Here is a 14594-nt window from a genome sequence, read left to right as displayed (position 1 = left end):
GGAAGGACTACAGTTATTTTCAAGATGGAAGGATGTGGAGAGGAATCTGAGCAAACAGGACCTGCTGTGATTCTCTAATTTATTACATTTAGCTTATAACTCCTTTGTCCTATCATATTTCTCCACCTCTGTCAACTCTTCATCAAACCCATCATAAAAATCAATCTTTGGATGTTTAATTTAAGGCTTTTGTGTCACATAAAATTTATATTAAATAAAATTGTATGCTTTTATCTGTTAAGCTATCCTTGTCACCTAAAATTTTAAATCCGTAAGCAACAATAAGAGGTTCCAAGGAAACACTTCCCCTCCATACACCCTGGACTGTATTATGTAAGGAACAGAAACCAGTCATGTTCCTTAGGTCTAAAGAGTCTTTGACACTACTTGTTAAACACTTTCGGATTTTTGCTCTTTAAAAATTCATTTAGCAATAGAAACAAGAGGAATTGACAGTTACAGAACTTGGAGTAAATCTCTGGTTCAGTTCTATTTGAGCAAATGATTTAACCTCCAAGCCTCAAGTACCACATAGGTAAAACAGGCACAGTGAGCATCATGCTGACCTCCCACAAAAGCAGAGAAGAGTAGATGAATTACCAGCACGTGATTCAAAGTAGAAGCTTAATAAATACTAGGTCCTGCTCGTTAATAAAAAACATACCTGAGAAATAGTGATGCTTTAAAATTTAAAGTACACTTGCATCATTGTTATAGGTTAACTTCCTGGTTTATCAGAATCTTCACCAGACTTTATGGAAAATGCCAAATGTTGGGGAAAAGGCAGAAAAAAACAACACAATTTGATTAAAGATTTTTGATGGGAATTTAGGAAATAGTAAAGAACCAGCTGTGCTGACTTCCCCTGTTTGATGGCTGTCAGCCAAGAGAAGTGGTTGATTGTGATCATTCTATATAAAATCCTAAGAAAGTTGTTAATGAATCGAAAACAAAGAACTATAGAAACAAAGTCTGTTGGAGAGAAGCGGTTTCCTCCTTGGCACTCTGGTACATGTTATGGGAACTTATCTTTATAACCACACACTTATCCTGCTTTGTTCTTTGGGCCTGTTTTACAGATCATATAAAGGAGTTTTGGATGATGTGTGTTGTGCAGTTCACTCATCAGAATGCTTAATGTTGTAACTGAAACAGTCTTATAGTAGTCTGGATTAAGACATAAGTTTGGAAGTCCAGGTCAAGCCCAGATATGGTCCAACAGCTCCAGATGCCATCACTGGTCCCTGATGGAAATGACAACCAGCTTGGTGGGGCCCGTCTCACCTCTTTGCCTTTACTTATTTCCTACCTCTCTGTTTTCCTACCTCTGGAATTTTAGGTAGAGGGCACATCTTGGATAAAGACCCCATGGTGGAAATTACCCAGCTGGGAAGCCATGATACAGGGAGAAGGATGAAAAGAGAAGTAAGGAGAAGAAGTCAGAATCAGAGAAGGAACTGGTGTCCATATCCTTAGAGTCTGAGCGTTCATTGTAAAGTTTTTCTCTTTAAATTTAGGTTGAATGAGAGGTCATTGCAGTGGTGTGACCATCTTGGATGCTAAAAGGATCAGTTCAGCTGCCACATTGAGAATTCATATGGGAGATGCCAGAGTACAGTCGTGATAACTGTTAAGAAATTAATGTAGAGCTCCAATGGGAGAGTATGTAAGCTCTCCCTGGGGTTATAGAAGTGGAGTGGTTAGGGCAGACTGAACTCTGGATGTATTCTGAAGGCAAAGCCAATAAGGTTTGCTAATGGACTAGATGTGGGCTAGTGAAATCAAGAGAGCAATCAGGGGCCTGCCCAGTGGCCCAGTGGTTAAGTACTTATGTTCTGCTTCAGTGGCCTGTGGTTCGCCAGCCATATCCTGGGTGTGGACATGGCACCACTTGGCAAGCCATGCTGTGGTAGGCATCCCACATATAAAGTATAGGAAGATGGGCATGGGTGTTAGCTCAGGGCCAGTCTTCCTCAAAAAAAAAAAGAGAGAGAGGAATCAACCAGATTTTTGACCTGAGTAACTGAATAAATAGAGTTACTATCCATTGAGATGGAGAACTCTGTGTGTGCATGTGCTCATGTGTGTGTGTGTGTTTTGGTTAGCAGAAAGTTAGAGCCAAGTTTAGGTATGTTGAGTTTAAAATGTGTATTTTGATGTCAAGTGGACAGTTGAATATAGAAGTCTAGCATTCAGGAGAAAAGATAAGGAAGAAAGTAAAGGAGAAGTCAGAGAATAGGTGTGGATTTGGAGGATTTTCCTGTCAGAGAACCAAAATTCCAGAAAGAATAGTAGACCCGTTTTAAGAATTGGGAAGGGGAAAAAAACAGATCATAATAGAAGGTGCACAAAGTTTTGTGAATCTTGGAATGCAAAGGATGAAGAAATACTCAAGTTGGTTTAATGACTGACTTAAATCATGATAAAATGCACAATGAGATGACTGAATCCAAAGGAGCCAGAGGAGACCAGGATGTTAGCTTTCTACGTAGGGAGGAGGCATTCCTGGGACTCCCTGTTCACCTCTTGAGGAGAATCGAATGTTTGAACCTGTGTGGTGGTCTCCTTTCACCAACTGGGCGTCCTTGTCCTGGTAAAAGCATTAATCCACCTGGGGATGCATGATCTCGAACCAGTGACTGTCCCTCCTGATCGCCATGGAGAAGGGGCTCTGCTGCTCTGAGTGCACGTCCTCTGTCAGGACTTCTGTCATAGAATGTTGTCCTCACAGTGACACAAACACTCAGGTGTTACACCGAGTTTCCAGCCCCCACTTAGCCTCTGATGATGGGGAGTCATGAGCTGAGATCCACAGCATGAACATCTTCCCTACACAGATCATGCATGGAAGAGTCCTAGAGCCTGAATGTTATGTAAGACATCAAAAAGAGGGATGGGAGGATACATTACCATTACTTCTGTTTGTAAGTGAGACATGGAAGGGGAATTCTTTGCTTATGAGCAAGGATAAATGTATCAAACATGAATATATAGAAATATCCCTTTAATATCTGGAGTTATCAATAAGATAGGTGGACCCATCTGGAAATAGAGTTTGAAATTGTTCCATTTCTAAAATTGTTGTATTCCATAATGCTCCTTCTAATGCAAAAAGTCTAGAAAGAAAAATGTTTAAAAATCTAGAAATAAAGAGACTTCAAAAATATTATTGGAAAGTGAGTGAAAGATTTCAGTCAAAGAAATCTCCCTAGAAGAGTAGAACACCTCAAAATTCAAGGTAGAGATAAAGAAGAAGATTAAAGATTGGCCAGTTTATTAGCAGGATAATATTAACTAAATTTGTGATTAATTAATAATTGCTTAGCATTTAAGCATTTGGCTACCAATTACTTATTAGATGCAGATAAAGATTAAGCTGGCAGAAAAATTAGCCTTGAATGACAATAATTTTATTGGGAAAGTACAGAATATACTTTAAAAATAAGGCAAATATTATTACTGTTTTGTCACCATCATCTACATCTTTATGTTGTATTTAAGTAGTAAAGTTGAATTTAAACCAATAATACCAATCATGACCTTACATATTTACCATATAATTATTGGTGGATATCATTATTCCATAGATAGGAACCATATTAAGTAGCTGGGAATGACAGAGAGAGAGGCTATTTGTTTAAAGTTTTACAACAAGTAAATGGCTGGGTCAAAGAATTAGTTGAATCAGAATTCTGAGAAACTTATACTCTTAAAAAAAAATGTATCCAAAGAGAAGGAAAATGTTACAGCTCCAGAGGGGTATTTTGTTGGTTTCAACAAAATGATATTAGATTCAGAGGAATGAATTTCATAATCCTTCAAAATCAGTCCCAGAATAAAGAGAATTTAAAAAGTAGTTGAATATAGTCTTTAGCAATCATGAATGCATAAAGGAATGGTTATGAATATATTAATTTCGAAGGAAATGGAAGGTTGAACAATAAGTGGTGCAAATCAAAAAAGTAAGGAAGGATCAAAAAAGAGAGAGAGAAAGACTGAAAAAGAGAAAGACTCAGAAGCAGAGAGACAGAGAGAGAACAAGAGAAGACAAGGAAAATAAGAAGGAAGAGAAATATAAGTATGGATCTGATGCTGCAACAATATTGGACAATTCTGAGCCAATTTAAGAATTGCCATTTTAAATTCTTAACATATGAAATCTTGGAATGAAAATTTATTAAAAGAAATAATTATAAATGTATAAAAATCTTTGTTTATGACAATATGCATTCATTTGAAGAAATACTCATCAAGAAATTGTGTGGAGACACCCGGAAGAAGAGTGATGAGATTGCTCAATTTCTAAAATTATTATACTCCTCTATCCTCCTCCAAATGCGAATATTTCATATTTTCTGTTTTTTCCCTATGGGAAAGTTTCCATAGCAAGAAAGATAAAAGTTCTGATTTGTTGAGGCTTAGAGTATTTATATTCTCTACTCCACTCCAGGAACCTTTAGTAGACTTCAAATTCTCAGGAAGAGAATATTAAGAATAATTCCTAACATTAGAATCAAAGTCAAGATGACCCATGGATGTCCAGTTTCTTGATCCACTTCTGTCATAGCTGGCAAGATAAAAGGAATCATGTCACAGATGAAGAAATAAGGTCGGAGAAGACCATAGAACACTTGGGTGGATGTATAGATTCAGTTTTGATGCTATAAAAGATTTCATCTGCTTCATAGTCCAAGAAAATCCCAACACAGCAAGGCCATCCAAGGTAGAGGAGAACTCCTGGCGGACAGGCAAGGACCATGTACTCCCTCCATTTCCACACATGGCCCATACCCCATTCTTGGGAGACAGTATGATTTCTCCCTTTCTTGATTTAGGTCTTGACGGAGATGTAAACCCTACTCGGCTCATCTGCCACCATGAGTTCCCAGGAATTCCTCTCTGATAAGAAGTTCTACAAACCCAGGATACAGGGCCATGTGTCAAATCACTCGGGGTTGCTGGGGATATTCCTTCACAGTTCTCCATCCTGCATACTGTGCAGTTCAGCAGAAAGAGGAGGCTATGATGTGCTGTGGCAGGGACCAGCTTTACACCAACTGTGAAAAGAATTTTGTGGGACACCTGAAAGCACAGAAAATACTGGTAAAAACTTAGGAAGCCATCATATCGAGGGGAATAGTCAGTGTTCCTCATTTTTCTCTAATAATTCCTGGAGAAAACAAAATAAGTATTTCACCTTAAAAGTCACTGAATATATTCTTCACTATTTGGGGTGTATTTCACTGCTACCTCTGTATAATTCAGGACGCATTATCACACCAATAAAAACATAACCATTGATGGTATGACAAACTGAGTACATAACCATTTAGGTTCCTTTCATTTACATTCAGAACACTTGGGTGCTCTTAGGAAGATGTTTTGCAGTTAAAATAAAATTTACAACTCCGTCGGGATGTAATTTTTCTTCTCAAATTCTATAGGAAAATTTCGTTAATGTGAAATTTACCATTTTCAAAAGTGGGTAACTGTGGTAGACAGAATTCTAAGGTGGACCCCATGATCTTCAGACTCGAGTTACCCTCATGGTTGTGTTATATTTTCTGACAAGAGGGAGGTTGTCTGGGTGGTTCTAACATAATCACATGGGTCCTTTAGAATCAGAAAGGTTTCTCTGGCTATTGGGCTGGTGGCAGAAGGGAAAGTCAGAGAGGTTCTGATTTTATGTGTTGTTGGCTTTGACGGTGAAGTGGGTCACATGAGGAGAAAGGCGAATAACCTTTAATGGATGGCCAGGAAGGAAATGGCCTACAAGCACAGGGAAGTGCATTATTCCAACAAACTGAATAAGTTCAGAATTGGATTCCTCCCCAGACCCTTAAGAGGAGCCCAGCCTCGCCAACATCTTGATTGTGATCTTGTGAAACCCTAAGCAGAGAAGCCAGCTGATCCCACCTAGACATATGATCAGCAGAATTATGATTTAATAAATAGATGTGGTTTTAAGTAGCTAAATCTGTGGTAACTTGTTACACAACAATAGAAACTTAATACTGATACTGATACTGATACAATCTCCCTCCTGGGGAGATTGATGTGAAATTGTACGTGTACACATAATTAATAGATGTCTAAATCTCCCAGTAAAGAAAGGAGGATGTAAAATATTCAGTGTCTTCTCTTCATGAATATTTAAAAATAGTAAATTTCACTAACATAGTTTTATTTTTAATATTATAATAACAAATACTACTACTACAATTGTTATTATTTGTCTTTAAAGCACTTCTAGTGATGTTTCATTGATATTCAAACCTGGCTGGGTCACATAAGTAGTACATCATCTATACTAACCTGTGTGGCTATAGTCAAGATGGTCATTATGATTCCCACGTTCTGGATGAGTAGATTCTGGGTCAAGGAGTTTATGTGATTTCACAAAACTCTAGAAATTTTAAATAACAGGGATTGAAAGGTGAGTCTCGATGGAATTGTCAGGGATATTTAACATATTTTATGTCTTTAAACACCATTCTTGCTCCAGCACAATTCTTTATTTCATTTATAAGAAAGCTGTGAAGTGGCTTTTAATAAGGTCTATCTCATGTTCCTCTCCTTATACCTTCTCTCTTAAACTCAATTGCTCACCATGATAGAACAACACCTTAACCAAACTGCTCATGCCTATATTCCAAGTGACCTCCACACTGAAGAATGGACATTCACTTGAGTTCACATTACAAGGTTTTTCTGTAGCATTTGATGCCACTGAGAACCTCCTTTCTCTTTCCTGAAGAAACCAGTCATCATGTTTTCCCTCCCTCTCCACTTGCCACCCTGTTTGGACTCTTTTGCTGTTTTCTCCTATTCTCCTCCACCACTCCCATGGGACAAATCAATGATCCCAGGACTTGGAACTGTTCCCTCTTCCTCAGTTCACTCCCAATGTGTTCTTGGGCTGGCTGGCTCATTACTGTAATTAAATTACATTCATTTGCTTTGATTCCAAATGCATATCTCTAGCCTACACCTATCTCCTGAAACTCCATATTTGTAAATTAATCTATCAAATATCAACATTCTGATATTTAACATTCATCACAACATTGATTTGTCCAAAACCCAACTCATTACATTCTGCCCCACCTGCAGGTTTACTCCTGAATATAAATGGGAATTTCATTATGCCAATTCTGGAGATTTAAACCTTGGAATCATTCATGACTTTTCTCTTTCTCTGACACCTGGTATCTAATCCAACAGCAAATCTTTCCAGGACTACTTTCAAAACATACTAAGAGTCTGTCCATTTCTCAGCACCTTTAGTACCATCACAATCATCCCTGATTAAATTATTGGAAAGTCTCTTATCTGCTCCCTACTTCAAGGTTTGGCCATCTCTAGCTTGTTCTCAATAAAACATACAAAGTGATCCCCATAAAACCTTAATCCAATCATGTTATTCCTCCATTTACAACTATTTTGTTTTCCCCTTTCACTTAGAAGTAAATAATCACACTCTCAGTGGCATGCCTGTAGGCTCCTGCACTATTGACTCTCTTCTCACTCACTCTGCTGCAGCTGCACAGTCCTCCTCATAGCTCCTGGAACACATCTTCCATCCTTCCATCTCAGGCCTTGGCACTCATCATTTCTGTTGCCTAGAATGCTCTCCTCCAGATCAGATATTTGCTGTCTCATCCTCTACTGTGTGAGGTCTCCCTTGATCATCAATTAAAAATTAGATTACCTACCCTTGGAATTTCTAGTCATGCTTAACTTTCTTCTTTTTTCAATGTTCTGTATCATCTAATATTCTGTGTATTTTGTATAATTTAAGTAAATATTTGCAAAATAAAGCTATAGATTTGTGAGAATTTGTTCTTGTTGCTCAGTGATATATAACAACACTTAGAAAAGTGACTGGCATAAAATAGAAAATATTTTTGACTTGATTAATTAATTATTTAATTCAGTGAAATGAAATGGAAATATGAGGACAGTGATTCTGAGAATGAATGACTTGCAACAATTCACGCAGCTGGTATACTTTCATCTTCCCTTCAGAACATGGATTAAATCATTGAAAAGGACAGCTAATATGGGTTTTCTCAGTATGGAACAAAGCTATTTCCCTGTAAGTATTGAAACCATTATTTAGCCACATTCTGTTTTCAGTTCCTGGTATAAATTGTATTAAAGAAATTTTAAAAATATTGAGAATATGCTGTCATAAAGAACAATAAAATCAGACCAAACAAAGTAACTTATGACACTACATTAATTCCTGTATAAAAGTAATTGATTCAGTATTTTTGGCCTTAGTGATTCTCTAATTTAAGAAACTCATCAAATTAACATATGATAAAGTAAACCAAACCCGTCATAATTTGATACTCTAAAATTCTTTGATATAGATGATTGTTTTCTGTTTTCAAAAACGGTTCAACAATATGTTTTTAAGCATTTTATAAAAAAGGAAATGGAGATTTAATGAAAATAGTGTTATTTGTATCACAGCTAATACGAGATGAATTGCACTTTCAAGCTCTCTTTCTAGCCAAATGTAGCTTACGTGGGTGTCAGTGAATCTGCTATTCTATTAGACTGTTCACAAATATCACAATCCTAAATATCTGCTAAGTTTTATCCCAGGAGTTTTATGGTTTCAGGTCTTACATTCAAGCCTTTAATCCATTTAGTGTTCATTTTTGTGTGTGATCTAAGATAATGGTCTACTTTCATTCTGTGGTATGCACTTGTCCATTTTCCCCAAGACTATTTATTGAATAGATTTTCCTTTCTCCATTGAGTATTCTTGGCTCTTTGGTGAAAGATGAGCTGTCCAAACAGGTGTGTGTGTGTTTTCTTTTGGACTCTCAATTCTGTTCCATATATCTGGTGTGTCTGTTTTTCTGCCAGTACCATGCTGTTTTGACTTCTACAGCTTTGCAGTATATTTTGAATTCAGCAAATGTGATACCTCCACCTGTCTTTTTTTCCTCAGAATTTCTTTGTCTATTCAGGGTCTTTTGTCATTCCATATAAATTTTAACACTTTTTTGTCTATTTCCATGAAGAATATTATTGGGATTCTGACTGAGATTGCATTGAAACTGTAGATTGCTTTAGGTAATATGGACATTTTAACTGTGTTTATTCTTCCAATTCATGAGCATGGAGTCTCATTTCACTTATTTATGTCTTCTTTGGTTTCTTTCAATAATGTCTTATAGAGGCCAGCCCCAAGGCTGAGTGGTTAAGTTCATGTGTTCACCTCTGGGGGCCCAGGTTTTTGCCAGTTGGGATCCTGGGTATGGATATGGCACCAATTATCAAGCCATGCTGAGGCAGTATTCCACATTGCACAACCAGAGGCTATCACAGCTAGAATATATAACTATGTACTGGGAGGTTTTGGGGAAAGGAAGACGGAAAAAGAAAAGATTGGCAACAGATGTTAGCTTAGGTGTCAATCTTTAAAAAAAAATTGATGTCTTATGTCTTATATCTTATAGTGTTCAGAGTATAAGTCTTTCACCTCCTTGGTTAAATTTATTTGAAGTTATTTTATACTTTGTGGGGGATTGTATTCCTTATTTCTCTTTCTTCTAGTTTGTTATTAGTATATAGAAATGAAACCGATTTTCGTATGTTGATTTTGTATGCTGCAAGTATACCATATTGATTATTTCTAATAGTTTTTTGATGAATTCTTTAAGATTTTCCATATATAGAATCATATCATCAGCAAATAATAGCAATTTTACTTCTTCCTTTCCAAATTGGATCCCTTTTATTTCTTTTTCTTGCCGAATTTCTCTGGCTAACACTTCCAGTACTAGGTAGAATAAGAGTGGTGAGAGGGGGGATGCTTGTCTTGTTCCTGTTCTCAGAGCAATAGCTATCAACTTTTCCCCATTGAGAATGTTATTGGCTGTGGGTTTCTCAAATATAGTCTTTATTATGTTGAAGTACTTTTCTTCTATATGCATTTTAGTGAGAAATTTAATCATAAATTTATGTTGTTTCTTGTCAAACGTTTTCTCTGCATCTACTGAGACCTAAAATGATAAAACTTCTAGAAGAGAATATAAGCAGTAGACTCTTTGACATCAATCTTAGGAGTATCTTTTTGAAGACTGTATCTATTCAAGCAAGGAAATAAAAGAAAAAATAAATAAATGGGACTGCATCACAATAAAAAGCTCTGTATGTCAAAGGAAAGTATGAATAAAAAGAAAAGACATCCCAGAGTGATGTCAGTGACATGGCAGATTGAGCTCACCCATGACTCTCTCCCCTCCAAATTAAAACTAAGGGGAGCAACTGCATTCCAACCAAAGAAATCCCAATAACACAAAAATTGTCAGAGACCAACAGCAGCCAAACAATGGAGTTTAGAGAGGCTGGAGCCACCCTTGGAAGAGCTGGAATGGGGTAAGAGAGAACTTTGCTCCCTCCCCTAGAGACTTGGATCACAGCTGCAGGAGGCTCCATGAGGGAAGGAGCAGGGGAGGGTCCATGCATCTGGGGGATCGTCCAGGACTCCGACAGACCCATGCAACAGAAACCCTCTAATGGGGGAAAGCTTTCAAGTGGGGGGATCCCATCAAGCCAAGGCCCCAGGAAACCAGAGAGCAAAAGCTGATCTGAGTCCAGGTCTGCACATGAGAGTAGGTGCCCTTCCTCCCCCAACCCGTGCTGTGTGCTGCCATGGCAGCTGAAGGTGGAGGGCTCAGAATGCACTGCTCTCAACCCCTTTCTAGTGGCGATAGGCTGTAACTGTAACCGAATAATAGAATTATCCTAAAAACCTGCTCCTCTACCATCCAGCAATTTATAAAAGCTCTAGACCAAAAGGAAAACAATTAAAATACAGAAGTATGTCCTGTGGACTTGGAAATAGGTAAACTAAGTGAAAGTCAATTCAGAATAGCTATCATCAAAAAAGTCAATGAGGTAAAAGGAAATATAGAGAAACAAATCAATGACTTCTGAAGTTACTTCACAAAAGAGATAAAAACTATAAAGAAGGATCAATAAGTAATACTAGAGATGAAAAATACAATGGGTGAGAGAAAACAGAATATGGACTCCCTGAATGCCCGTGTAGACAACATAGAGGAGAAAATTAGCATAATCAAATATAGACAGGTTGAATGACTCCAGACAGAAGAAGAAAGAGAACTAAGAATTTTAAAAACTGAAGAAAATCTCAAAGAAATACCCGAATCACTGAGAAAATGCAACTTAAGAATCATCAGAATTCCTGAGGGAGTGGAAAAGGAAAATGGAGCAGAAAGTGTGCTCAATGACATAAGAAGAAATGTGTGTGGATGAAGCTTTCAGATCTCCTACATTTGTCGGTGTAAAAAGACCTACTCCAAGGCATATAGTAGTAAAAATAGCAAAAATGAGTGACAAAGAATGAATACTCAGGGCAGCAAGGCAGAAGAAAATAACCTACAAAGGAAGCCCTATCAGACTTTTAGCAGATTTCTCTACAGAAACCTTACAAGGTAGGTGAGATTGGAATGGCATATTCAAAACTTTAAAGGATAAAAATCTTCAGCCCAGAATACTCTATTCAGCAAAAATATCCTACAGATTGAGGGAGAAATTAGAACTGTTCCAGACAACAAAAGCCTAGGGATTTCATAGCCACAAAAGCACCCACCCAAGGAATTATCAAGAAGGCCCTCAGACTTGAAAAAAGAAAAAAACGGAGAAAGGGGTCACAAAATACACAGTAGGGAGACAAATAGATAGAACCAGACTAGGATAGCAAATATTCAACTATAGCATTAGGCTAAAGGGTAGGAAATTACCAAAGCAAAGACAATCTTATCACTCTAACCACCTTAAACACAAGTTGGAATGAGAGATGAAAATAATTTAGGAGGGGAGGAGGAAAAGGATTGAATCAGTTTAGCCTAAGAAAGTAACAGGCCACCATAAAATGGACTATGTTACGCATGATATTCTGAACACAAATTGCAGGGTAGCCACTAAACTAAAAGAAAGAACAGAGACACAAAACATAAATAAGGAAAAAGATAAAAACCAAGCATAAGAAATTACAGAGGTCAAAACACAAAGGAAGAGAAACAAAGGAACCACAAGAAACCCAGAAAATAATGACAGCAGTAAGCCCTCATGCATAAATAATCACCCTCAATGTAAATGGATTGAAGTCTGCAATGAAAAGACACAGAGTGGCAAGATGGATTAACAAACAAGATCGAATAGTTTGTTGACTCCAGGAAACAGACCTCAGTTCTAAGGACAAACACAAGCTCGGAGTGAAGGGGTGGAAGGCAATACTCGAAGCCAGTAGCAAACAAATGAAAGCAGGTGTTGCAATACTTATATCAGACAAAACAGATTTCAATATAAGGCAGGTGAAGAGAGACATAGAGGGCCAATACATAATGATCAAAGGGACACTTCATCAAGTAGAAATAATGCTTATAAATATCTATGCACTCAACGCAGGAGCACCAAAGATCATAAAGCAACTATTAACAAACCTCAAAGTAGATATTAAAAATAACACAATAATAATAGGGGACCTCAACATCCCACTCAGATCAATGGACAGACCATCCAGACAGAAAATCAACAAGGAAAGAGTGGAGCTGGACAAAAACCTAAAACAGTTGGACTTAATAGACACATATAGAACACTTCACCGAAAAACAGCAGAATACACATTCTTCCCAAGTGCACATGGAATATTCTCAAGGATAGATCATATGTTGGGAAACAAGGGAAGCCTCTACAAATTTTAAAAAACTTGAAATAATAACAAGCATCTTCTCCGATCATAATGCTACAAAGCTAGAAATTAAGCACAAGAAAAAAGCTGAGAAAGGCACAAAGATGTGGAGACTAAACAATATGCTATTGAACTAGCAATGTCTCATTGTAGAAGTTAAATAAGACATCAAAAAATATCTGGAGACAAATAAAAATGATAACACACCATACCAGCTCATATGGGATACAGCAAAAGCTAAATTAAGAGGGAAATTCATTGCAATACAGGCACATCTTAACAAAAATGAAAAATCCCAAATAAGCAATCTTAAACCACACCTAACTGTATTAGAGATAGAAGAACAAACAAAGCCCAAGGTAAACAGAAAGAGAGAAATAATAAAAATCAGAGCAGAAATAAATGAGATTGAAACAAAAAGCGCAGTAGAAAGGATCAATGAAACGAAGTGCTGGTACTTTGAGAAGATAAATAAAATTGGCAAACCTCTAGCCAGAATTACAAAGAAAAAAAGAGAGAAAGCTAAAATAAACAAAAGCAGAAATGAAAGAGGAGAAATAAGAACAGACTGCACAGAAATACAATGGATTATAAGAGAATACTACAAAAAACTATATGCCAACAAAATGGATAACCTAGAGGCAATGGATAAATTCTTGGATTCCTACAGTCTCCCAAAGCTTAGTCAAGAGGCAGACAATTTGAACAGACCAATCACAAGGAAAGAGATTGAAACAACAATCAAAAGCATCCCAAAGAATAAAACGCCGGGACCATATGGCTTTCCTGGGGAATTCTACCAAACTTTCAGACAGGAGTTAATACCTATCCTATTCAAGCTATTCCAAAAATTTAGGGAGGATGGAACACTTCCTAACACATTCTATGAGGCCAAGGTCACTCTGATAGCAAAGCCAGACAAGGACAGCATGAAAAAAGAGATCTACAGGCCAATATCGCTGATGAATGTAGATGCAAAAATTCTCAACAAAATTTTGGCAACCCGAATTCAGCAGTTCCTCAAAAGGATCATACATCATGATCAAGTAGGATTCATACCAGGGACACAGGGATGGTTCACCATCTGCAAATCAATCAACATGATACACCACATCAAAAAATTGAGGAATAAAACCCACATGATCATCACAATAGATGCAGAGAAAGCATTTGACAAGATCCCACAGCCATTTATGATAAAAACTCTGAATAAAATGGAGATAGAAGGGAACTACCTCAACATAATAAAGGCCATATATGACAAAGTCACAGCCAAAATCATATTCAATAGGCAAAAACTGAGCACCATCCCACTGAAATCAGGAATGAGAAAAGGATGCCCTCTACCACCACTCTTACTTTACATAGTACTGGAGGTTTTGGCCAGAGCAATCAGGCAAGAAAGAGGAATAAAAGGAATCCAAATAGGCAGGGAAGAAGTGAAACTCTCACTGTTTGCAGATGACATGATCTTATATATCGAAAACCCCAAAGAATTGATTGGAAAACTTTTAAAAATAATCACTAACCACAGGAAAGTTGCAGGGTATAGGATCAATTTACATAAATCAGTAGCATTTCTATACTCTAATAAGAAACTAACAGAAAAAGAACTCAAGAACACAATACCGTTCACAATCTCAACAAAAGGTATAAAATACCTTGGGGTGAATTTAACTGAGGAAGTTAAAGACCTATACAACAAAAACTACAAGGCTTTTCTGAAACAAATGGATGACAACATAAAGAGATGGAAAGACATTCCATGTACATGGACTGGAAGAATAAACATAGTTAAAATGTCCATTTTACCTAAAGCAATCTACAGATTCAAGGCAATCCCAATCAGAAT

This window comes from Equus caballus, chromosome 17, assembly GCF_041296265.1.
Source record: "Equus caballus isolate H_3958 breed thoroughbred chromosome 17, TB-T2T, whole genome shotgun sequence".
Classification (NCBI taxonomy): domain Eukaryota; kingdom Metazoa; phylum Chordata; class Mammalia; order Perissodactyla; family Equidae; genus Equus; species Equus caballus.
The sequence above is the reverse complement of the archived record's forward strand: the minus strand, read 5'-3'. Positions refer to the sequence as shown.